Source organism: Schistocerca gregaria, chromosome 1 (assembly GCF_023897955.1).
Source record: "Schistocerca gregaria isolate iqSchGreg1 chromosome 1, iqSchGreg1.2, whole genome shotgun sequence".
NCBI classification, from domain to species: Eukaryota; Metazoa; Arthropoda; class Insecta; order Orthoptera; family Acrididae; genus Schistocerca; species Schistocerca gregaria.
In genome coordinates this window covers 363,943,923-363,971,215 of record NC_064920.1, presented here as the reverse complement: position 1 = coordinate 363,971,215, position 27,293 = coordinate 363,943,923, and the positions used below count along the sequence as shown (strand labels likewise).

At 42.3% G+C, this 27,293-nt stretch overlaps 1 protein-coding gene across 2 annotated transcripts in view; it reads right to left on the bottom strand.

The window, feature by feature from the left end:
- LOC126346648 (glutathione peroxidase-like) overlaps positions 1-2,736 on the bottom strand; it is a 111,333-nt gene extending 108,597 nt beyond the window's left edge. The window contains exon 1 of one of the 2 annotated variants that reach the window (XM_050002207.1): positions 2,319-2,736. The gene's annotated coding sequence lies outside the window, so the exon portion shown is untranslated. The remainder of the gene's footprint in view (positions 1-2,318) is intronic. The other variant, XM_050002205.1, reaches the window with a different exon arrangement.
- Positions 2,737-27,293: the final 24,557 nt, after the last annotated feature.

Genomic DNA, 27,293 nt, shown 5'->3' with positions numbered 1-27,293 from the left:
CAGCCAAAATGGGGAATTACGAAGCAAAAGAAAGCATTAATAGTGGCACAGCAATACTGCTACATGCCTGAGTAAAGCCGAAAGAAGATAAAACTTTGTTCGAGACGGAAATTTGTAAATATTTTGATGTTTTGTTTAGATGCATCCAGCCAGATGGGGGAATTACGGACGAAAAGAACGCACCGACAATTGTACAGCAGTACCGCTACATGTTGATGTAAAGCCGAAAGAAAATGAAACGTTGTTCCAGATGAAAACCTCTAAATACATTGATGTTTTGTTTAGATGCAAAGATAATTTATTAATGAAATGAAGACAGAAACCAGTCACAATTATTTACACCGTTTCTCCTGGAAAGACAGTGCTGTTATTCATTGATGTTTCTTCATCAGACGGCAGTACGCACTATTTTTTTTAACGCAGTATACTAGAGGTGGTCAACCTTTTTAGACATGAGGTCTACTACATGGCTCTTAGTCTATGTAGGCATCTACTGAGTTAATTATTTGTAAAGATTTAAGCACTAAACAACGCTATAGCCAAATTTAAACATTTTAATTACCCAAATAACATAATAGATATTTTTCTCTCCATCAACAGTTGTAAGCCTGCTACTCAAATTGAAAGATATTACACATGTCGAAAAAATTAAAATATACACATTCACAAAGTTGAAAGAAGTTTAATGAGATACTAGGCTTTTGCATATCATTGCCAAGTTTATTACAATCTGATGAATAATTTGTCACATCCGACCTTACATAGTCTGAAGGATCAGTGAGTTTCTTTCTACACATAGATTTTACTGTTTTCATCGTTGAAGACGTTGAAGTTGATCCAAAAAACGACAAAACATGTCACGCTGCTTTTACAGTGTTAGAGTAGGTTTTTGCGCTCACTAATTCCCAAAAGAAAAGTTGTCTTGATTGCATTCTGACTTCAAGAAAACGTCATTCTGAAATCGAATTACTTCCTTGTCTTGTTCAGTCTAACTACAAGAGAATAGAGTACTTACTTTACTTGAAATATCTTACACAGCTACTTTTTGGAAAAGTTGAGCTACGAAAGCTAGTATAGGTTTCATTGGATTGAAATCAGCAAATCGGTTTCGAAACTATATCTTCAATGCTGTCAGATTGCCCTTATACTTCTTCGAAGTGTCTTGATCCAGTGATGTTTGTTGATCTAACGGTTCAAAATGGTTCAAATGGCTCTCTGCACTATGGGACTTAACATCTGACGTCATCAGTCCCCTAGACTTAGAACTACTTAAACCTAACTAACCTAAGGACATAACACACATCCATGCCCGAGGCAGATTCGAACCTGCGACCGTAGCAGGAGCGAGGTTCCGGACTGAAGCGCCTAGAACCACACGGCCACAACGGCCGGCTATCTGACGGTTCTGACTGTATTTAAGGACAATTTCCCACATTTAATTTCTGTAGCAGTGCTAGTCAAAGATCAAGTCCCGCAGCAAGCCCTGGGTGCTCTTCGCAATCAGCGCAACCCGCGCTCACATCGCGCCAAATTACAGTGCACAACGCAGAAGGAAAGACTGTGAATGGTCGTGAGCTTTACCATCTACAAATACGGTGCGAAACACTCATTGTCAAAAAGGTGCTATTTTCAAAAAGATTTTAGTTAAACAGATTTCGCACAAAGGTACTGAAAGGTCGATTCACAAAGCTGTGGCGATCGATTGGTCGATCACGACGGGTTGAGCATCTCTGGAATATATGTACGTCTGCTACCACCTACTTTTAAAACTGCGAGAAGACAGGATACGTTTTGTAAAAGATCTTAAAAAATGGTATTAATTATCTTCTGACGATAAAAATTTACCAAATTGCATAAGCTAAATATAATTAAGCAACAGTGTAAAGGCAACAATAACACTTTGTAACGAGCACAACCAATCACAAAAATTGTATGATAAGGTTTGAAGCCTTAGTTTTAGAAGAATATTTTTAATTTTGATGCAGAAAAACTCTAGGGAAGGCAACATCGTTACGAGTCCTGCAGTTTTGTCATGTTCGCGAGGTGACAAGTTCAAATGTAGGTCTCACCATGCTTAATTACAATGCGAATGAAATTGTAGAACTTGACAGTTTAAGATAAAATCACTGATGATGCGACCAATACAGTATGGGTTATACGTTAGTAACTGTGACTGATTGCCGACTTCATTGGTATAAAAAAAAGTTGTCATTCCTCCCGTTACCATGTAACTGAAACGTCAGCATAGAGACAGGAACCCCAGCAGGTGCATGGCTAAATGTAGGCGCCGTGCATTACCAGCGTGCAGTCGTACTTACCGCGTCGTCCGGCTGTGTCAGCTAGCTGGGCCGCCCGTCGCGCTGCGGTGAGACGACGGCAATGTCCGCCGGCTGAGTACTGTTGGCGGGGCCCCACCGCGCTTATAACGGCCCCGTCACACGGCCGTCGTAGGGGGGGGGGGGGGGGGGGGGCGGCGGCAGCAGCAGCAGCGCTGCCCTCTGCTCTCGCCTGGCGCGGCGCGCATCTCTCATATCCAACCGTCGGCAGTCTTAAATACACTGCCGGAAAAAAAAAATTGTACACGCGGAACGAGGACTTCAATTTTTATCCGGTGATGGCATATGCCACCTGAGGGATAGCAGATGCACTGATAACGGTTTCAGCGTCGTCCGCCAAAAGATAGCGTAGTGGCATAGCTACCAGAGCACCATCTGTGTCTACAATTTAATGATGAATGCTCACAGCCAGAAGGTCCCGGATGATGAGCTTCGCCATGACATCTACCCTTCCTACCAACTCTAACGCCATCTTCCTGCCTCCTCCTCAGGGCTCCCTCTCCTCCCCCTCTGTTCTCCTGAGCGGCTTCCCCTTCTACTCCCCCCACTCTCTTATGCTCCCTTTCAGTGTCTCTGCACTCCCTCCTGCCTTGTCTTCCATCTACATCTCCTGACCCACCAGTCTCATGCCTCTTCATGTATCTGCTGATGCCCCTACTCTCTTCATCCTGTCATGTCACTCGGCTGAAGAGCGGCGGATTGTGCCGCTGACGTCCCTCCCCTTCCATATGGCGCAGGGGAATGAAATCACAATAAAGGAAAAAAACAAAAAAAGCAGCCAGAAGGCTCAGTGCAGTGCAAACTTGTGAACCAAGCAGGCAACCAGGACATGGACACGCGCTTCCTATAGCCAAATGAGCTTGTTTGAAAAGCGACAGATGGTGGCCTTTCAAGGGACGTGATCGGAAAATTGCTACACCTGTAGATGACGTTTTGGAGTCGGCGCAGCACAAATGCTCACCAGGACGGTCCTATTGTAAGGGCTGTAGCGGCAGATCGCACAGCTACACAGCACAGATAAGAGGGCCTGTGAGCCCAGGTGTGCCAATACTTATTGTTGTGAACTGTTTATCAGCAGTGGGACTTTGGGCACGCACACCTCCAAACCGTCTTCCACTCACGTCACAACATAGACTTATCAACTCGACTGGTGTTGTCAGCTGCTTCTCAACCATCTAACCACAAATAACATATTTATCAAGAACACAGTTTGGATTTATGAAGGGTTCTGATATCGAGAAGGCTATTTACACCTACAGTGAAAATGTACTTAATTAATTAAATAACAAATTACAAGGAGAAGGTATTTTCTGTGATTTGTCAAAGGCATTTGATTGTATGAACCACAACATCCTTTTAAATAAATTAGAATTCTGTGATGTCACGGGCAATGCTGCAAAATGGTTCAAGTCATACCTTGCTAACAGGAAACAAATTAAGTCACCAGTCATCATCAGAAAGGGATGAAATTACATGTGGTGTCCTACAAGGAGCCATCTTAGGGCCATTGCTTTTTCTTGTGTACATTAATGATCTCTCATCAGTTACACTGCCAGAAGGAGAGTTCGTTTTGTTTGCAGATGATACAACTGTTGCAATAAATAGTACGTCGAGTGTAGTTGTAGAAAGATCTGCTAATGATATTTTCATGGATATTAATAAATGATTTAAAGCCAACTCACTGACATTAAACTTTGAAAAGACTCACTACATGCAATTCAGAACGTGTAAGAGGTTTTCACCCAGCATATGCATTAAGTATAAAGAAGAGCAGATAGAAGAGGTTGACAAATTCCTGGGATTACAACTTGATAATAAATTCAGTTGGGAGGAGCACACCACAGAACTGCAGAAACGCCTTAACAAATCAGTATTTGCAATTCGAGTATTAGCAGACATAGGCAACGTGAAAGTGAAAAAGCTTACATACTTTGCCCACTTTCATTCCATAATCTCATATGGTATAATATTTTGGGGTAACTCTTCAAGTCAAACAAAAGTTTTCAGAGACCAAAAGCGTGTAATACGTATTATTTGTGGAGTAAACTCACGGACGTCCTTTAGAAACCTCTTCAAAGAACAGGGAATACTAACTACTGCCTTTCAGTATATTTACTCCTCAATGAAATTTGTCCTAAATAATATATCTCTTTTTCCAACAAACAGCTCAGTTCATACAAAGAATACCAGGAACAAAAATGATCTGCACAAGGACATAAAAGCAGTTACGTTAGTTCAAAAAGGGGTCCACTACTCAGGAATACTCATCTTCAATAATTTGCCAGCAAACATAAAAATTTAGTTACAAATAAAGATCAGTTTTAAAGGAGCCTGAAGACTTACTACTGCCCAACTCCTTCTACTCCATTGACGAATTTTTAACAGAAACAAATGATATATATATATTCATACTATTAGTATTGTTATTTCAGCTGTAAAAAATTGATATTTTCCACATCCACGAGGGTCTCCTCTGCACGGATCTATGGAACGAAAAACTAATCTAATTTATAATCTAATCTAAGAGAATTACTTGGAAGATGCAATGGCAAGCCGTGGTCTTTAGCGATGAAAGCAGATTTTGCCTGCATGTAAGTGACGGTCGTTAGCGTGTGCTACATAGACCTGGTGAGCAATGTCTCGTAGAGCATATTTATCCAATACACACTGGCCCCACCTTTAGACTTAATGGTCAGAGTGCGATAAGCTACAACTCTCGTCCACAATGGTGTTTCTGGGAGGGAAGCTAACAAATGCTCAGAACATGCAGAATGTTGGTAGACCCATCCTTTGGCCATTATTGTAACAGGAAGATGTGTCGTTCCAACAGGATAATGCCCACTCACACGCTGCCCGTGAAACTCAACATGCTCTGCAAAACGTACAGCAGCATCCATGACCTTATCTCCAATCGGGAATGTGTGGGCTGCGATGGGACGAGAAGGAATATGTGCAGCTCACCAACCAGCAATTCTTACAGAATTTCATTCACAGGTCGAGTGGGACATGGCATAACATACCCTAGGACAGTATTCGCCATTTGATGTGTGGGACATGGCATAATGTATACTAAGACAGTATTCGCCATTTGTACATTCGACTGGATGCCAGTCACCGCCTGTATTGCCATCTGTGGAGGCAATATCACATACTAACTTGTTGTTTAAGCGTGGGTCGGTACCTGGTATCTCAGAAGCATTTGCGCTATTGATCTGTAAATGTAATTATTTTATGTGCTCTATATGCACTGTTGCAGCAATAAATCTACAGTGAATTGGAAACCTCTAAAAGAGTGTACTAATTTTTTCCCAGCAGTGTACAACATCCTTTCAGTCTGAACAGTTTAAAGCGATGTGCGCCTAGTGAGCAGCGATTCCAGGTTAGTGCTTTACACTCCCGTGTATTCGGATCTGTCTGGTTGTCGCACGTAGAGTGCCACAGTCAACATGCACTAAACCCTCAACGAAAGCCGGCCGGTATGGCCGAGCGGTTCTAGGCGCTTCGGTCTGGAACCGCGCGACCGCTACGGTCGCAGGTTCGAATCCTGCTTCGCGAATAGATGTGTGTGCTATCCTTAGGTTAGTTAGGTTTAAGTAGTTCTAAGTTCTAGGGAACTGATAACCTCAGCTGTTAAGTCCCATAGTGCTCAGAGCCATTTGAACCTTCACGAAACACGAAACATGATATTAAAGCCACTATTACAAAAAGCACAACACTGCACTCAGTCATTACTCTGTCACCTCCCACAATACTCTTTCTCTTTTCTGAAATCTTATCCTCGCTGTACAACATCATTCTTTATGTTTCTATCCAGAGCTTGGTTGTGCCGAGGGAGTGGCGAAACTGACCCTCGGCAAGGGCACAAGCACAGAGAGGGCACTGAAACTGACCAAACAGAAAAAAAACGCAAGTAGTAAAGACGATGTAAGAAATGACCGGACGTGGTACGTAATATCAGTAAACGCATGCAATGGTCTAAGTGCAGTTTCGTCGAAGTAGCGTCATAAAAAAAAAAAGACTGCTACCGAACAGACGTCTACCGCCAACATGGTTTATATGGCAACAGAGTGCTGAATTCAGCCAGCTGCCATATGCACAGCGCGCTCATCTTGAGCAATGGAGTTCTTGCTATTACTTCCATACTTTTAGTGCTTCATACACTGAGGTGGCAAAAGTCATGGGATAGCGATAAGCACGTATATACAGATGGCGGTAGTATCGCGTACACAGGGTATAAAAGGGCAGTGCTTTGGCGGAGCCGTCATCTGTACTCAGGCGATTCATGTGAAAAGATTTCCGACTTGAATACGGTCGCGTGATGGGAAATATCAGACTTTGAATGCGTTATGTTAGCTGGAGCTAGACGCATGGGATATGCCATTTCGGAGATCATTAGGGAATTCAATATTTCGAGATCCACAGTGTCAAGTGTGTCCCGAGAATACCACATTTCAGTCATTACCTCTTACCACGGACAAAGAAGTGGCCGTCGGCCTTCACTTAACGACTGAGAGCAGCAGCATTTGCGCGGAGTTGTCAGTGCTACAATACAAGCAACACTGCTTGAAATAAACCCATAAATTAAAGTGGAGTGTACAACGAACGTCTCTGTTAGAACAGTGCTGGGAAATATGGCATTAGTGGGCTAAGGCAGCAGCAGTCGGATGAGAATGCCTTTGCTAACAACACGATATCGCCTGTGGCGCCTCTCCTGCGCTCATGATCATGTCGGTTGGTTCCTAGACTGGAAAACTGTGGCCTGATCAGATGAGTTCCGATTTCAGTTGGTAAGAGCTGATGGTAGGGTTCGAGTGGGGTGCAGACTCTATGAAGCCATCATGGACTCCAGTTGTCAACAAGACACTCTGCAAACTGGTGGTGGCCCCATTATAGTGTGGGCTCTGTTTACATGGAATGGACTGGGTAGTCCGATCCAGCTGAACCGGTCATTGATTGGAAATGATTGTCAGGCTATCTGGAGCCCATTTGCAGACACTGATGGACCTCGTGTTCCCAAACAACGATGTAATGTCATGGGGCCATAATTCTTCACGATTTAAAGAACATTCTTTGCAGTTACAGCGAGTAATTATATGATATAAGTTTCCACCTTTTCGCAAACACACTGTTTTTCCATTTTCCCCAAAACATATTTCGGTACCTCTGTGCCTCTGTGCTCTGTGATAGCTTATCAACTGAAAATCAGTAGATACAAATGTGAATTTCATCGGCGAGTTAACACATTCCTCAATTTTTTTTTTTAAGTGGCTTTTAGCTTGTCAAAATGTTTTTGCATAGATATTTGTTACTACTCACGTTTTGTTGTGATTGATCATTCTTCTTTTTCATTCAGAGGACACTGCACAAACATATTAATATATTTTGTGTAATTTCGTTTTTGATAAACGACTTTTTACTGCGCAAAACGCGTGAGTACTATGCTGTGTTTCCTAAACCCGTCGGCATTTTTTTGTTCCCGAGAGAGTTTGGTGCCGAATTGATTTTTTTTTCTTTTTCCTCTCTCTCTCTCTCTCTCTCTCTCTCTCTCTCTCTCTCTCTCTCTCTCTGTGTGTGTGTGTGTGTGTGTGTGTGTGTGTGTGTGTAAACTCGTTTAGCAGTTTGTTTTGCCTTTTCTTTAAAGCTCCTTTAATGTGTTAAATAGGCGCAAACCCATATCCTAAATTTAACTGCAAACACGGAAAGGAAGGCAAGAGCTGCAGGTCCAAAATCTGAATAGAGCGAATAATTTGGGCACCCAGATCGCTCGAGATGAATCCCATTGAACAGTTATGGGATACAATCGAGAGATCAGTAAGTGCACAACATCTTGCACCGGCAACACTTCAGCAATTACGAACGGCTGTAGAGGCAGATTGGTTCATTATTTTTGCAGGTTACTCCCATCGATTTGTTGAGTCCATGCGATGTGCAGTTGCTGCACTGCGCCGGACAAAAGGAGGTCCGAGGCGCTGTTAGGAGGTATCCCATGACTTCTGTTATCTCAGTGTATCACACATCAGCGAACGGGTGCTGAAGCAAATAAGCTATTTCATGGGAGGCTTCCACTTTTTGCCGATATCTGCCGACTGAGGTCTGAAGCGAGGCGCGAAGGTAGGGAGGAAGCAAACAGAAAAGGATGGAGGAGATATGTGATTTACTTCTGCTGCACCCAAATTTCGGTTGGAACGACGTGGTGTGAAAATAAAGAAGAATTGTACACCTACCCTTCTGCGGATGATAATTTATGTTATGAGAGGAGTGATACGTTGAGCTCATAAATAGCTATAATCTGTTCATCTAACAAGGTAACAGTTACCAACTTGACCTCATATTTTAAGGAGGAAAAGAAGCATACTTGCAAGATATCAGCTCCATCAATCGATCCCGCGCGAAAATTTGGGCCATAATATTGACAGTATGCAGATATGACCTCCTGAATGTACAGCTTTTAAAAATTCGCACGTATAGCTGTTTAATGCCGGTGCGTGGAATATTATTGTATAGTGGAACGATGAATAGGTTCGTGAAATACGGTTTTCACAATAAAAATATGCGTTGTTCATTATGTCAGCGTGTGCAGTTTGAAATCTGTAGTTGATGCCAGAGATCACTTGGCTTTAAACATTTTTATGTGGCGATTCATAAATGCGATGTAAATTAATGAAACGAATGTGTGTGACGTTGAAGGAGTAGCATAGCGATATTCGATTACTAACAGGGCTGTTGTGCGTTATTCTCTTTGAATTATGAAGCTGGCTCTGATAGAGTGAAGTACGTTTTCAGCATATACGCTGTTCTTCAACTTGACTGGCATAATTAACTCCTTTTCATAATAATTCAACAGTTGTTTTTTTGCTTTAAGGGCATATACACATGGCTGCAGGATATCGATATTAGAATGTTGGGCCGTCCGGTGTGGCCGAGCGGTTCTAGGCCCTACAATCTGGAACCGCGCGACCGCTACGGTCGCAGGTTCGAATCCTGCCTCGGGAAAGGATTTGTGTGATGTCCTTAGGTTAATTAGGTTTAAGTAGTTCTAAGTTCTAGGGGACTGATGACCTCAGAAGTTAAGTCCAATAGTGCTCAGAGCCATTTGAACAATTTTTGAGAATGTTGTTGGGGTAATACTGAACATGTATGTGCGGTGGGGTTGACATACCATGCAATCGTATTACTTGCAGTTTTTCGCGTAGAATAATAAATACTTCTACGACTCTTCTCGAACAAGATTTCAAAACACATTCGGCAGATGTGTCCACTTTCCTCCCACCCACCTTTCCTCTTCCTTCACATTCAACACCCCGCGCATAGGAAACCTCTGGTTGCCATTCCGCTGTACAGTTCTTGGCGCTCGGGCGTTAGGCGGCTGCAATGGGGCGGAACGACAGACAACACCATAACTGCTTACTAGCGGAAGCATGCGTACGTAGTATGTTCCGAAACGTCGCGCATAAAAACTGGATTTTCTGATGCTTATACCTCGAATTCTATTTGTGATAAAAAAAGGAAGGATCAAGAATTTTGGGTAGCCCTTGGGTTAGTGTCCATTCGTATACCCAAGAGGAGTGTCGTTTTAGTGTTACTGTCCTATAGTACAGGTTCAAAGTATGAATGTTACACATTTCCTCCTGCTTATGGAACAAATCGGTTGGTTACCTTTGTATCTGACGTGGTCTGCGGTGGGCTTAATGAAATTCATGGGCAGTTGCTCGGAAAACCCCACAAAAAGGATTTTTGATATGTTTTCGCAATCACTAGCGGGCCAAAATCCAGCCGTGGGTTTGGAGAATTACATGCACTCCAAGTGGATGAAATTTTTACTATATATTCCTAAGAGCCTGATCTCCAGTAACATAGAAAATTTTCTTCATATCTCTAACATTTTTCGAGATACAAGGGTTCAGAGTAACCCTTCGTGTATACGTAAAATGCGCACGGAATATCTATTGTGCGGTGAAAACGTGGTTTATATAGTGACGTAGCACGGAGAAATATGCTGTAAAGTGTCTCCGTTATCATCTAGGAACCACATATTGTAGTACTAAAGCAATTGCAAAATATTTTTGGACATAAAATCCGGTCTGAGAAGCTAAATTAATTTTATTTTATTTTGTTTCGATTTCACATAAGTAAACTATCTAAATTTTACAGAGCTATAGATTTGTTTTCATATGAGTTACATACCCTGCTGCAGCAGGGAAAAGATGAGAACCAATGGAAAAAGACTCCTATAGGAGCACAGAAAGGCAAATATGTTGCTGTTTATTTAAAAGAATCTGAGAAGCGGGGTACCAGTTATCTCAGTCTATCTTCCTCAGCACCTTTAACAACTTTCCCACCAATTTTCGCTCGCGAACATATTCGTGCTGCTTTATACAGAGAGAGAAGAAGGCAGCTGCTGTGGCAAAGAGACGAAAAGGTTATAAATATTGGAAGATAATAGATGGTGGTTGTGTTACAGAAAGAGCGAATGTGACAATGACAGTGGGATTGGAAGAGGGGTGCACAGTGAGAGTGGAACATAGCTGACAGTGACAGAACAGCGGTATGAAAAGTGTGCAGCAGACAGTGCCAGGTGGAATAAAGAGAAGAAAAAGTGGAAGTGGGTGAGACTGATGATAATGAGTATATGACAATGATAAGGAAGAAGGGGCAGTGAGAAGAGAGAGCAGCAGCAGCAGGAAGCAAGGAAAAAGATATTTGCAGTAACAGAGGGCAGGAGGTAGACAGCTACACTGAGAGGAGATACTAGTAGCGGGTCACAGCAAAGGGGACTGTGGGTGTGACATAGGAGACAATAGCACAGAGACTCAAAGAGATAATGACAATGAGGTTGGGTGAATGAGTGAGTAGAGAAGGGCAACTGGGAGTGGATGGGTTTGAGCGACTTACAGCGATGGGCTAGTGGGTGTGAGTGAGTTGCCGTTTGGGGAGCTTGTAGGGGATTGAGGTGAGTTGCGTGTTAAAACAAGCGCGAATGTGTTCGTATGCCAAAATTTTAGAGAAAATCTTAAATAAGATGAGGAAGGTAGAATCAAGTAGCTGGTGCCGCACTTTTCAGTCCAGAGTCTTTTCAGTCAGGAACATATTCGCTTTTTTGTGTTCTGATAGGATTTTTCCATCGGTCTGAATTATGGCCCAAATTTGCTGCGTCTAGTATCTTGAAAGTGTGCTTTGTTCTTCTTAAAAGTTGAAATCAGTTTGGTGGTGTTCCTTGTAACTTGAATCCTCATGTAAATAAAGGTCATACTTTGCTCAAGCTCCTGGTGTCATCACATGGACGTCAGCTTTACTTGCGTGTTAGGGATGTTGACTTTGCTATCTCCTTTATCTCCTTTAGTGAAAGATATTAAACATCTACGTGAGAAAGGATTGCGTAAATAAACACCCAAAACCAAATATGTTTGTGATTCTGTTTCCTTCAAAAGCAGTTCTGCAGTTAAGAGGTTGTGAAAGTTGGAAAGCATGACTCGACAAATGTTGAAATCGAAGTGCATTTGATTTGTGCTGAGCAACTGTCTGAGCTAGAGTGCTTCGTAGTACTTGACAGAATAATAAGTGAAACGGAAGAAAGGTCTCACGCAAATGACAACGTTTCATTTCCTGTTAGTAAACAACTTAAGTGAAAGCTCTATCTTATCTTGTAAAAAAAATAACAAAATGTGCAGCTGGGATATCAATACAGAGGAGCTAGTTAACAAAATAGCTGCTTTCAAGTTCCAGTTAAAAGAGGTGACGAAGAACGCTTTTGTGGCTTTTCATTAGGTTATTTTGGAGGGTTTTTCATGGAAGCTTATCCAAACATCTATATTTATGATAATGCCAGTGACTGCCGTTTCCGAGACATAGTAAAATTTATCCACCTTGTCAAGAGAATACGGCACAGCTGCTAAACTAGGCTTCAGTGCCATAATCAATTAATTGCTTAGCTCATAGTAAGGAAATACAAAGGAAAATTACAGCAAAAACACGATTCCTTTGAAGGTATGTCTTCCCAACTGTTAATTATACCTCCTTTTATTTTGTTTATTGTCAATAATTCATGGCTTACTGGTAAAATAGGAGGAGTAAATAAAATTTCTTCTTTATTAGGTTATACACCATGCGAAAACCAATGGTCAGTAGTTGCCACAAACAATAAAATATAGATTTTGTTTTATTATAATTTTTGTAAATAAAAGGTAATACAGTTTCTTACTACACTGTGTAAGTAGGCTGTTTAGGTTTTTTTATTTGTAACACCACCTCTGTATGAAAATCACTGGCTGTGCTGTGTGCAGTCTGTGGCTGGTTGGCATTGTTGTAATACTCGCCATTGTAGCGTTGGGCAGTTGGCTGTTAACAGCGCGTAGCGTTGCGCAGTTGGAGGTGAGCCGCCAGCAGTGGTGGATGTGGGGAGAGAGATGGCGGAGTTTTGAAATTTGTAAGAATGGATGTCAAGAACTTCTATATATATTATGACTACTAAGGTAAATACATTGTTTGTTCTCTATTAAAATCTTTCATTTGCTAACTATATCTATCAGTAGTTAGTGCCTTCCGTAGTTTGAATCTTTTATTTAGCTGGCAGTAGTGGCGCTCGCTGTATTGCAGTAGTTCGAGTAACGAAGATTTTTGGTGAGGTAAGTGATTTGTGAAACGTATAGGTTAATGTTAGTCAGGGCCATTCTTTCGTAGGGATTTTTAAAAGTCAGATTGCGTTGCGCTAAGAATATTGTGTGTCAGTTTAAGCACAGTCATGTATAATTGTTCTAAGAGGACGTTTCAACTGCTACATTTAATTTGTGGTGGCCAATGTTCTTCGTCTATACGTTTCATTTAAATATGTTTTTAAATAATTACAAAAATAAAAAATTTCCTGAATCTCAGTAGAAAAAATTCAGAAATGTCATTTTAGGGTGCGCTGGGGGGCGGCATCTTTGGCAGTTCTACCAGAGACGCAGGATCAACCCGGTATAGCTCTGATCCTGAGCCGTGGAACACACAAAAATTGTTCTCCTCCTCAAACCTAATAAAGAACGCAACGAAACCTCTTCCTATCGACCCTTCAGTCTTATCTCAGTCTTCGGCAGGGTCCCTGAATCTGTCCTCACCCAACGCATCTGCAACCACCTTCAATAAGACGTTCCTCTTCCAACCACATACCAGCGACGCAACAAGTGTATACCCTCCCACTTCGTTTCCTTAGGCACTGAGAAAGCCTGCGACGGTGTCATTCTGGCCTCCTGTTCAGACTGCACGGGTATTAACGTCCAAACAGCTAAATCCACCTAATCGCCTCCTTCCTCACCAATCGTCCATGTTATGTAACAATGAAGAACACATCATCCCGCATTATCCATCTGATTGCAGGAGTACCCCAAGGACCCGTCGTGTCACTTCTCCTTTACATCCTACACACATGCAATATCCCCAAAACACCCCTCCTGTGTACCGACTCCAATATGCTGACGACACAGCCTTTTTGCCACCTATCCTGTTCTTCAATCATCTTAACTATCCTGTCAACTCCATCTTAAGTTTCATCTCCTGGTGTAACCAATGGTGTCTCTCCATTTATCCCGTAAAAATCCAGGCAATAATCATAGAAAAAAACATCCGAGCTTTCCGTTTGCAAGATCATTGCTTCACAATCCTCATCCGTCCAGCCACCTTCACTAAAACGCCAAAATACCTTGAAGTGACACTCGGTCAGACGAAAGCCCTCAGTAGGCTAGAACTACCAACAGAATGAACATGGGGACTAAATTCCCCTACTATCCTCCATAACTACAAGATTCTCGTCTGTCCCAGTCTTACGTATGCCAACGTCGCGTGGAGTTCCGTTCCTCCAAAATTTTACCATCTCTTCAAGTCCTAGAACACCTTTGCACTCGACCTTACTTTCAGTATCAGCCTACCTTTCCCTACCAGTCTTCTTTAATTTCCATCTCTCCTCCAACAGTTAGAATACCAACATCTCCCGTAAATGTGAGTCCAACACACTATAGTCTTTCCCTTCCTTGAGAATGCTGACCTACTGACACGTGACACGCCCCTATCAACTTACCCTGCCTTCCCTACATGTGCACGTAGTCCACATCCCTTCCCAACGGAAATTCAATCGCCTTTCCCCATCCAGACAGTGATCCCTAAGGTCTACCCTTCCTTCCAACCATCTACATCTACATGACTACTCTGCAATTCACATTTAAGTGCTTGGCAGAGGGTTCATCGAACCACAATCATACTATCTCTCTACTACTCCACTCCCGAACAGCGAGCGGGAAAAACGAACACCTAAACCCTTCTGTTCGAGCTCTAATTTCTCTTATTTTATTTTGATGATCATTCCTACCTATGTAGGTTGGGCTCAACAAAATATTTTCGCATTCGGAAGAGAAAGTTGGTGACTGAAATTTCGTAAAAAGGTCTCGCCGCGACGAAAAACGTCTATGCTGTAATGACTTCCATCCCAACTCGTGTATCATATCTGCCACACTATCTCCCCTATAACGTGATAATGAAAAACGAGCTGCCCTTTTTTGCACCCTTTCGATGTCCTCCGTCAATCCCACCTGGTAAGGATCCCACACCGCGAAGCAATATTCTAACAGAGGACGAACGAGTGTAGTGTAAGCTGTCTCTTTTGTGGACTTGTTGCATCTTCTAAGTGTCCTGCCAATGAAACGCAACCTTTAGCTCGCCTTCCCGACAATATTATCTATGTGGTCCTTCCAACTGAAGTTGTTCGTAATTTTAACACCCAGGTACTTAGTTGAATTGACAGCCTTGAGAATTGTACTATTTATCGAGTAATCGAATTCCAACGGATTTCTTTTCGAACTCATGTGGATCATCTCACACTTTTCGTTATTTAGCGTCAACTGCCACCTGACACACCATACAGCAATCTTTTCTAAATCGCTTTGCAGCTGATACTGGTCTTCGGATGACCTTACTAGACGGTAAATTACAGCATCATCTGCGAACAACCTAAGAGAACTGCTCAGATTGTCACCCAGGTCATTTATATAGATCAGGAACAGTAGAGGTCCCAGGACGTTTCCCTGGGGAACACCTGATATCACTCAATTTTACTCGATGATTTGCCGTCTATTACTACGAACTGCGACCTTCCTGACACGAAATCACGAATCCAGTCGCACAACTGAGACGATACCCCATAGCTCCGCAGCTTGATTAGAAGTCGCTTGTGAGGAACGGTGTCAAAAGCTTTCCGGAAATCTAGAAATATACGGAATCAACTTGAGATCCCCTGTCGATAGCGGCCATTACTTCGTGCGAATAAAGAGCTAGCTGCGTTGCACAAGAGCGATGTTTTCTGAAGCCATGCTGATTACGTGTCAATAGATCGTTCCCTTCGAGGTGATTCATAATGTTTGAATACAGTATATGCTCCAAAACCCTACTGCAAACCGACGTCAATGATATAGGTCTGTAGTTAAATGGATTACTCCTACTACCCTTCTTGAACACTGGTGCGACCTGCGCAATTTTCCAATCTGTAGGTACAGATATATCGGTGAGCGAGCGGTTGTATATGAGTGCTAAGTAGGGAGCTATAGTATCAGCTTAATCTGAAAGGAACCTAATTTGTGTACAATCTGGACCTGAATACTTGCCCGTGTCAAGCGATTTGAGTTGCTTCGCAACCCCTAAGGTATCTACTTCTAAGAAACTCATGCTAGCAGATGTTCGTATTTCAAATTCTGGAATATTCCATTCGACTTCCCTGGTGAAGGAATTTCGGAAAACTGCGTTCAATAACTCCGCTTTAGCGGCACAGTCGTCGTTAACAGTACCATCGGCACTGCGCAGCGGAGGTATTGACTGCGTCTTGCCGCTTGTGTACTTTATATACGACCAGAATTTCTTCGGATTTTCTACCAAATTTCGAGACAATGTTTCGTTGTGGAACCTACTAAAGGCATCTTGCATGGAAGTACGTGCCAAATTTCACGCGTCTGTAAATTTTAGCCCATCTTCGGGATTTCGCGTTCTTCTGAACATCGCATGCTTTTTCCGTTGCCTCTGCAACAGCGTTCGGACCTTTTTTTGTGTACCACGGGGAATCCGTTCCATCTCTCACCAATTTATGTGGTATGAATATCTCAATTGCTGTTGCTACTATATCTTTGAATTTGAGCCACATCTCGTCTACGTTCGCACAGTCAGTTCGGAAGGAATGGAAATTGTCTTTTAGGAAGGCTTCTAGTGACACTTTATCCGCTTTTTTAAATAAAATTATTTTGCGTTTGTTTCTGATGGATTTGGTAGAAATGGTATTGAGCCTAGCTACAACGACCTTGTGATCACTAATCCCTGTATCAGTCATGATGCTCTCTATCAGCTCTGGATTGTTTGTGGCTAAGAGATCAAGTGTGTTTTCGCAACCATTTACAATTCGCGTGGGTTTGTGGACTAACTGCTCGAAATAATTTTCGGAGAAAGCATTTAGGACAATCTCGGAAGACGTTTTCTGCCTACCACCGGTTTTGAACAAGTATTTTTGCCAACATACCGAGGGTAGGTTGAAGTCCCCACCAACTATAACCGTATGAGTGGGGTATTTATTTGTTACGAGACTCAAACTTTCTCTGAACTGTTCCGCAACTGTATCGTCGGAGTCTGGGGGTCGGTAGAAGGAGCCAATTATTAACTTAATTCGGCTGTTAAGTATAACCTCCACCCATACCAATTCGCACGGAGTATCTACTTCGACTTCACTACAAGATAAATCACTACTGACAGACACAAACACTCCACCACCGATTCTGCCTAATCTATCTTTCCTGAACACCGTCTGAGACATCGTAAAAATTTCTGCAGAACTTATTTCAGGCTTTAGCCAGCTTTCTGTACCTATAACGATATCATCTTCTGTGCTTTCTATTAGCGCTTGAAACTCAGGGACTTTTCCAGCGCAACTACAACAATTTACAACTATAATTCCGACTATTCCTTGATCCAAGCACGTCCTGTAATTGCCAAGCACCCTTTGACATTGCAGCCCATACTGCACTTTCCCGAGGCCTTCTAACCTAAAAAAAAACCGCCCAGACCACGCCACACAGCCTCCGCTACCCGTGTAGCCGCCAGCTGAGTGTAGTGAACTCCTGACCTATTCAGCGGAACCCGAAACCCCACCACCCTATGGCGCAAGTCAAGGAATCTACAGCCAATACGGTCGCAAAACCGTCTGAGCCTCTCATTCAGACCCTCCACCCGGCTCTGCACCAAAGGTCCGCAGTCGGTTCTGTCAACGATGCTGCAGATGGTGACCTCTGCCTTCATCTCGTAAGCAAGACCGGCAGCCTTCACCAAATCAGATAGCCGCTGGAATCCAGAGAGAATTTCCTCAGATCCAAAGCGACACACGTCATTAGTGCCGACATGTGGCACCACCTGCAGCTGGCTGCACCCTGTGCTCTTCATGGCATCCGGAAGGACCCTTTCCACATCAGGAATGACTCCTCCCGCAATGCACACGGAGTGCACACTGGATTTCTTCCCCTCCTTAGCCGCCATATCCCTAAGGGGCCCCATTACGCGCCTAACATTGGAGCTCCCAACTACCAGTAAGCCCACCATAGTTCGACATAGCCATTACGGTGGAAGAATACTGACAGTAGGTCGCTGTTTTGGTGGACACTAATCATTTCTGAAGCTATTAACCTTTCAATCTACCAGAAACATGTGGCAATGCTGTTTACAATCAGAATCCTAGCGTCCTTCATGCGTATTCCCTGCTCGATATTACTATCGAGTACACGCGCCTTGTACTTTGATGCTGAGCGTGCGAGGGGCTGTAGCTGAATTTTAGCGCGCCAGTGTAGAACACACAAAAGTTCTAGTTTGCCACCAACCTTATCGTCTTGACTGATGTTCCATCGTAATGACAGAAATTTTACTACACTACTTTAATTTGTTGAGTGCAATGTTTTTGGGCTATACATTTCATTTAAATAATTTTTCAATAATTTCAAAATTAAAAAAAATTGATAACTGCTTTGCTGAAATGGAAAAAATAACGGACAAAGCTGTGAAGTGCTCTTAACTAATATATTAGGTTGGTGCACAAGTTCGCAGCGTTTATGTTTTGCCTGTTGGTATTCCGGTTGCTATGGGTTTATTTATCGATTGTCATTTTTTACTTGTAATTCAATTTTGGTATCTGAGTTTACATATTGTCGTTTCGTCATTTGGAAATAGAGAGTGGAGCTGTGGACGCTAGAAAATGGAGTGCCAAGTGGAGAAATCGGAACATTTCCGACATATTCTTCTGTCTGAGTTCAATAAAGGAGTGACAGCAGCGGAGGCGGCCAGAAACATTTGCGCCGTATATACGGATAATTCCACTGGACAGAGAACGGTAAGAAAACGCTTTTCTCGTTTTAGGAAGGATTGTTTTGACATTAGTGGCTCTCCACGTTCAGGAAGACCTTCAGGGTGTGATGAATATCGTTTAAACGCGTTGATCCACTATGATCCACGTCAGTGCAGTCGAAAACTGGCAACTATGATCATTCCACCATCGTGCGGCATTTGCACTCAATGGGGCAGGTTCAAAAATCGCATGCTCTATACCAAAATTACAAACATCAGCTAATGGCCAAATGAGTACCTCTGTTTGCTAGTTGTCAATTGGCTCGTCAACAACACCAACCATTCCTATCATGTGTCATTACTGGAGACGAGGAGTGCTGTGTTTATGCTAACATACGGAAAAGGGAGGAGTGGTTGAGCTCAAACAATGTAGCAACTCCCTATAGAAAGACTTGTGCGCATCCACAATTGATAATTTTTTGCATCTGGCGGAACAGCGACGGTTTGGTGTACTACCAATTCCTATCACTAGGTATAACCACCAGTGCTGACATTTGTCAACACACGAGACGTCGTGCAGACCCAGTCAAGAACAACGGGCAGGAAGACTGCGTGAAGTGATGCTACTCCACGATAACGCCCGCCCGCAGTCTTCTAGGCTGACAAGACACTGTACAGGAGGTGCGTTGGAAAGTAATTCTGCACCCTCCTTATTCACCTGACATTGCACCATCAGATATTCACACTTTTCCCCTCTCTATCGAAAAGCCTTCAAGGAACTTTCTTTCCGGGTGAAAATGCTCTTCGCCTAAAAACCACTTGATTTCTACAGTCGGCCGGCCGGAGTGGCCGAGCGGTTCTAGGCGCTACAGTCTGGAACCGCGCGACCGCTACGGTCGCAGGTTCGAATCCTGCCTCGGGCATGGATGTGTGTGATGTCCATATGTTAGTTAGGTTTAAGTAGTTCTAAGTTCTAGGGGACTGATGACCTCAGCAGTTGAGTCCCATAGTGCTCAGAGCCATTTGAACCATTTTTGATTTCTACAGTCGCGGAATCGAAAAATTATCCCAGCGAAGGCAGACTGTTATAAGTACAAGGTGAAGCCGAATATAATATTGGTGACTGAAGTCTCCTTTATGTGTGTGTTGTGTTTATTAAACGTACGAAAAAACGGTACGAACTTATGCATCAACCCAATATCACAAATGTTATTGTTAGTATAGTATATTGTTCATGTAGTTACCAACCCTTATATAGAACACATAATAAAATAACTCTTATCCACACACTCCTAACTACTTCGTATGCGGACTCGCGGTCCATTAATATTAACGTACTTGGTGAGAAAATAAATGTTATACGAGTGGCAGTGCGTATACCGAAACTCGTAGCCGCCACAAGGTGTGTGCTTCCCCGACGACATCCCACACTCGACTTCAACTGTATCACCCCAAACACTTTGTTCGACTTTTATTGTTGTTATCATTGGCACGCCGAAGGCATATGAAGTGCTTCGTCTGAATTATATCATGTTAACGGTATGAAAATAATGTAATGAAAAAAATATAATGAAAATAATTTGATTATTATGTATGGTCACCAGCTATTGAGGATCTCTGCTAAAATCAGAATTTAGATATGAAAGAATAGTAATAAGCGAAAGTTATCTGTGCCTCACTCCATCACTTAATTCATGTCGGGTAAAATTAGCCTGTCCAATTGCTAAGTGTGGTACGGGAGTGAACGCTATGGCTCGCAGAGCCAGTATCGCAGAATATTCCATCCTAAATGAAACTCTGATCCACCCTTTCCTCTCCTAACTGACATCACACTCCTGTCTCAGCACCAACACCGCAACTACCAGTTCCTTTTGACAAAGACGACCCTCGTCCGACTCCATCCAATATCCTCCCCAGTGCCTCCCTCGTCGCAATCCACATTCACAGTTACGAAGAGCCCACTTCACACCACCGTCATTATGATTTTGGATGTACATCACGTCACCATTGTCTTAAGATTTTATAAAATACCGGTCGAGGGCGTGACATAATTCGAAACCAGTAGCGTTAAAAGAAACAAAATATTATTACTACAACAGTACGCATATCTCTCATCCGTGTCGTGATGAATTTTGTTTTATAGATTTATCCACACCGTTACCAATGCCGTCTCTAATGACCTCGTTGTTGACGGGACGTTAAACACTAACCACCACCACCACCACCACCACCACCACCACCACCACCGTTACCATTGTTAAATGCGCAGATAAGCGAAGTGTTACACACCGGTGTCAGGTCTCACATACTTTTAGTTAATTGTTGTTTGGAGAATGATAGATCATAAGCGGTTCGTCACCGCCAGTGTTTGAAGTGTTATAAGCATTCGCACTAGGTGGGGCGCCGAACAAATACAATTTTCTGTAGTGAAGTACGATATTCATATGACAGCTCAGCGCATCCACGGGAAAAGACAATTATTTCCTTATTTTCATGAATAGTTAGGCTGCCAAAAGCATTGGCGGTGGTACCGACTAGTAAGTACAGAATGATAGTAATGATTCACTACGGAAGATCCAGACGGTTATTTATGAACCGCAGCTGCCCTCTGCGCCACTAGTTCACGCGGCGTACCTCACACTGTGTGGTGAGTGCAAAACCTTTACTACAGAATCATGGCTAAAGAAGAATAATGGTGCAGGCAGATTTGGCTCTCTGGCCTCCCAATACAAAGAAATTTTTTTGGATGCAGTGAAGAGATTATTACTGCTGCGTATTGGTATTTTGCAGAGCTTCCAAAATGGCACTTCCAGAGGTGAAATTCATTCTCTGTAACGCGGACTGTATGGGAGACATGAAGATGAGACAGAGCCGGCAGCTAATCCCTCTAGATCCAACGAAGCCCGATGTTTTAATGTCCATTTTACAGTTTCACATCTGTAACCAAAGGACTGTGGAGAACTGCAGTCAGACCCTAGATGGACACACCCACGTTGGTGATTAAGGAACTACTATCCCAGCGAACAATTTCAGATAGAAGTCTTTGCTCCTACGAGGAACTACTATCCCAGCGAATAATATCAGATATAAGTCTTTGCTCCTACGGCATTGATTTGCTGCCTCAGTCAAAAGCTAGAGACTGGTCGGAATGGTTGAGTATTAAAGGATTTGATAGGGACTAACATTCGAAGTAAAGAAGTCTGAATAAAATTGCCTTACACAATCTTTTCTCGTTTTATTTAATCAGAAGGTATGCTTCAAGCCGTGTGGGTCCATCATCAGATGCGAATAATCTTAATACATAACTTAGTTCTGCTTTTAAGTGAGTTGAAATATACTGAGATGGCAGTGTGCTAGGTGTTGTACTAAGCCGTCAAATAAAAATCTTCGCGCAACAACAATTCTATTAAAATATCCGTAAACCAGCACAGCTCTCATTAAGTAACAAAATACTTTTGGTTGCCGAACGTTCTCAGAGCAAACATAAACGCCAACAAGGCTCCAGCAAGCTTCTTTTTACAATCATCTGAGTGTAGGCAGGACTCAAACCCGGCAGCCGTTCATAGTACTGGGCGCGCCATTCAACAGAATGCTGGCCAAATAACGCAATCACTGCTACATATAAAAGATGTAAATAAAATACCTGTAACAAACACACATTAACTAATCCACAAACAGCAGACGGCTCTTCTAAGTATCACAGGATTACACATTGCATTGCCAGCGCCCAGAAATATATTTAAAATAACCTCTCACAAGACAATTTAACCCTACAAATAAGTTAAAGCAATTGTGTTTCTGTCTAGCACCAATAGCGATTAACTCTTGACAGCCCGCCGCTGTGGCAGAGCGGTTCTAGGCTCTTCAGTCAGGAACAGCGCTGCTACGGTCGCAGGTTCGAATCCTGCCTCGGGCATGGATGTGTGTGATGTCCTTAGGTTAGTTAGGTTTAAGTAATTCTAAGTCTAGGGGACTGATGACCTCAGATGTCAAGTCCTATAGTGCTTAGAGCCATTTTTTGAACTATTGAAAAATATACCAAGAATAACAAGTCCAGGAAAACCCGGTATAAGCCTAATACCTCTAAGACTAAAACTTGCAAGAAAGAGTGCCGATGACGGAAGACTAATCGAATTGCACTAAACACACTGGACTGTATGTTAAAGTCAGCTCCACGGCGCAAGCGGACAGAAACAGGAAATGTTCTGAAAGATGCTCACCATATTCACTTCTTTTTTAGTTCAACCAGGTCTGTTCCAAGTGGTAACGGGTACACCATTCTTCCTCTGGTCGCGCCTCTACGATTCCTACGCCCAACGTACAGCTGCCCACTTACCTCCCGACTGCACGCCCATACGGCCATCGCGCTGACGTCGTGCACTCGCCCACACACTGCTCTGGAGGCGCCTACTCAGCCTGTCTGCTTGAAATGGACTCCGCGCTCCTATTGCCAGTTGGAACCTACCTTCATGACCACCAGACAGACGCGACTCTCTGCAAGCCCGGTATGGCAGTAAAAGTCTCGGAAGTCACCGCGCACGCCCTGTCAGGCATTACTGGGTAAACGCCAAAGGATGTAATCACGGGCAATATCAATAACAGTTGGCATGGCTCAGTCCTTCCCCCTTAAACTAAAGCACCCTGAGATTGCGTTTACAAAATTTTAAGTACCAGGAGCAGTCTTAACGTGGCTTATTGTAACACCATAACTCTAATGCTCTACTGATTTATTTTGCTTTTGTTTCATTTAATGTTACATCGCTGAGCTTCTGTAAATGTTGTTTGATTGAATCGATAACACAAAACTGTATACTCCTTTCTTTGTAAAAACTTTGATGTCATGGTTTGATTCTATGCAATGTAGTATATCTGTCATTTAAATTCTTTGTCCCAATTGGAGGGAGACAAAACTTAACTGTATATATTTGGAATTTGTTTAAATAAATTTGTTTAGGACTACCTGTATGTGCAAATGATATGTTCGTTCTTTGTTATGTAAACTGCTGACCTTCACTTAGGTTTCTTAGCTAATTTTTATGTAAAAGTTGTTTTGGTTCCCCTCGGGAACGGAACTGTGTAGCGCGCGCAAATTGTGGTTGGCTAGGTAGAAAAGGTGGAACCAAGAGTCAGTCGGGGACGAGCTACCAAACTGTGCACTGCCCATGTAAAAGTTATACATTGTACTGGTTCCGAGAGAGGCTTTTCCTGCCGCTTTCCAATGCCTCGGATGGATGGTTAAATAGCTGGAACTATTCTGGAATTTGTATCTATCATCGCCACCAAGAAATGACTGAGTCCAGCAATTCTACCTGCAAATCCACCTACCAACATGCAATCGCCGCCACATTGCGCAATCACTGTAATGGAACACTATAGTACTGTACAGTGAAGGATCAGCTCACTGTATGTTTTAGCGTGCACAAATATAAGGTAAATTATAACTGAATTCATGTTCCTACCTTGATTTTTTTTTCTGTCACAACACCTCTCAGGTTCCTCTCCATTTGAACTATGATTACCGAGTGTCCTAGTTTGTGGAAAAATTGAAAGCCTCAAAGCCAAATAGTTAATTAAATAATGTTGTTTGATCTTTGGTAAGAAGGGAGTATTCAGATTTACTGTGGATTTAGTGAAATTGTGGGAGGTAGTAAATGTAACTTTCTGAAAGCCTCCCAGTGATGGAAACAGTCCAATTTAAAGTTTAGTGGGGTTTCAAAGACACCTATTTAATCATTTACTTGAAAGTAGAAGACTGTGGTAATAAAGACAATTTGCTGTTTCTTTTAAAGATTAAAAGTTCTTAAAACTGAGGCTTATAAAGTTTTGGTTAGTTAATGATCGTAGTGCTGCCTGTAGTAAATTTTAAAAGGCGAGTCAGTTTCTTGCAAATTTGTCGTCATTGTGTCTCACTGTAGTAATAGTGGAAAACTGCAATAGTGGAAAGTTATATACTCATGCTTGCTTAGTAGTTGATTCTTTTGGGTAATGAAAGTGTATATTAATAGTGTAATAAGATCTATAGGTTATCCTTTACCACTATCTATGAAAACAATAATTTCTGTATTCAAAAGACAGTGAGAAGTAACCTGTTGGTGAATTCCATTTAACTTTCATTCTAAATAGAATAGTGTTCAGTTGAGAGATATTTAACCTGTGACCAGTTCATAATTTTGCAGTGAACTACATTTATAATTTTATATCAGCTAGGAAAATGATTGAACAATAATACTGAATCTATGTCCAATTAAAGATTCTGCAGCGAATATTAATAGTGATGTTATAAAGACCATTCAGTTTGAATAAGCCCTGAAAGTAATAGTGTGTTTCGTTAACTGTTATATTTATGCAAATAGTTTGTTCTGCTCTGTCAGCTCAAATCTTACCGTGAACATATGCAGGTGTCAGAGGTCATTGTACTCGCGTCTGGCAAAATATAGGTTGTGTTTGTCCGTTGAAGTTACTCATACCTATTTTCTTAAACAAGAATGTTAATCATTCTCTTGCTTAATTAGGCTGGTGACCGTTTTCTTTATTCTTTAAACAATGTAGATAGGCAAACATGTTGTTTGTTACTGTTCGAATATTTACGTAATTCTGACTTTTATTTCCGATAAAGCCACCTCCGTTAGGTACAACACGGTCAACATAACAAAATTCCTCTCAAGGGGTAACACTGCTCTGTTGCGTTATACCATAATTGCTTTAATAAGATAGTTTTCTTTCACAACCTGCCTCCAACTTTAAGGTTATGGTAGAGAAATAGCAGACGGTAGTGTTGTACGTGGCTTTTCCGTGACAGGACTATTTGTTCTGTTGGGGCATAGTACGTGACAAGCCAAACTTGGTACTTGATTATGTAAGCTACGTAAATCCAGTTGCAGTATTATGTGTACTCGGTGTCTTAACTGTGGGTTGGTTCTCAACCAGAAGACTCACTGGAGTTAGTATTTTTACAGTCTTACAAGTTCCCACAGCACAGTGTAACTACTTATTAGACATTTCCTATCGACCTTCCCTTGGGCACTGAAGTTCTTAATGAATACTACGTCTCCAATATTCAATTTGGTGGGGCACCTGCCTTGTTGCATCGCTCCGCTTCCCTATGATGAACAATGACAATATTATTCTTTGCCCATCTCCAGTTATCCTGAATGATTTCCTGGGGTCATCTGCTCTGGGAGGAGGTCGTTACTGACCAAAGATTTGACAAAGGAGAATTGACAGAATAAATCCCCGTCGGGAATATTTATGGTCCTCGCGAGTGGTAGTGTTCAGTGTTGGATACAACCAAGGAACATAGATGCCCCATTTTGTCTGAGCACTAGAATGGAATATTGTTAGCTCAGATTTCAGATTACTGTCCACCCTTGCAGCGAAAGAAGGCTGAGGGTAATATGTAATGGTTATTGTATGAGATACACCATTCTGAAAGCATAGTCTCTTGAATTCCCTACAAACAAAGACAGGTGTATCGTCACCGGCTATACTCTTATGTGGCCCAACCATCGAAAATATTCTGGTAAGATGCCTAATCGTTAATCCAGCTAGTCCTCCTCCACTAGGAATCATCCATCAGAAACGCGAAAAGGCAGCAAAGCATATTTATTATCCTTCTGTGTACGAGGAACTGGCCCTACATGGTCAATAAACACCTTATCCATTTATGAATGCATTGTTTCACGGCGATATGAATTAATAAAATTTTCTCGGGCTTCCAGCCGCGTCAGGTGGTTCATGTCCCACGAGCTTTCGACCGAGCTCTCCCCGGTCATTGTCAGGTAGTAAGACTGACTGCTGTGTCGCCGTGGTCGCGTCGTTATACAGGGTGGTCCATTGATCGTGACTGGTCCAAATATGTTACGAAATAAGCGTCAAACGAAAAAAATTACAATGAACGAAACTTGTCTAGCTTAAAGATGGAAACCAGATGGCGCTATGGTTGGCCCGCTAGATGGCGCTGCCATAGGTCAAACGGATAGCAACTGGGTTTTTTAAAAATAGCAACCCCGATTTTTTTTTATTACATATTCGTGTAGTGCGTAAAGAAATGTGAATGTTTTATTTGGACCACTTTTTTCGCTTTGTGATAGATGGCGCTATAATAGTCACAAATATATGGCTCACAATTTCAGACGAACAGTTGGTAACAGGTAGGTTTTTTAAATTAAAATACAGAAAGTAGGTACGTTTGAACAGTTTATTTCGGTTGTTCCAATGTGATACACGTACCTTTCGAACTTATAATTTCTGAGAACGCATGCTCTTACAGCGTGATTACCTGTAAATACCACATTAATGCAATAAATGCTCAAAATGATGTCCGTCAACCTCAGTGCATTTGGCAATACGTGTAACGACATTCCTCTCAACAGCGAGTAGTTCGCCTTCTGTAATATTCGCACATGCATGGACAATTTGCTGACACATGTTATCAGGCGTTTTCGGTGGATCACAATAGCAAATATCCTTCAACTTTCTCCACAGAAAGAAATCCGGGGACGTCAGATCCGGTGAACGTGCAGCCATGGTATGGTGCTTCGACGACAAATCCACCAGTCATGAAATATGCTATTCAATACCGCTTCAACAGCACGCGACGTATGTTCCGGACATCCATCATGTTGGAAG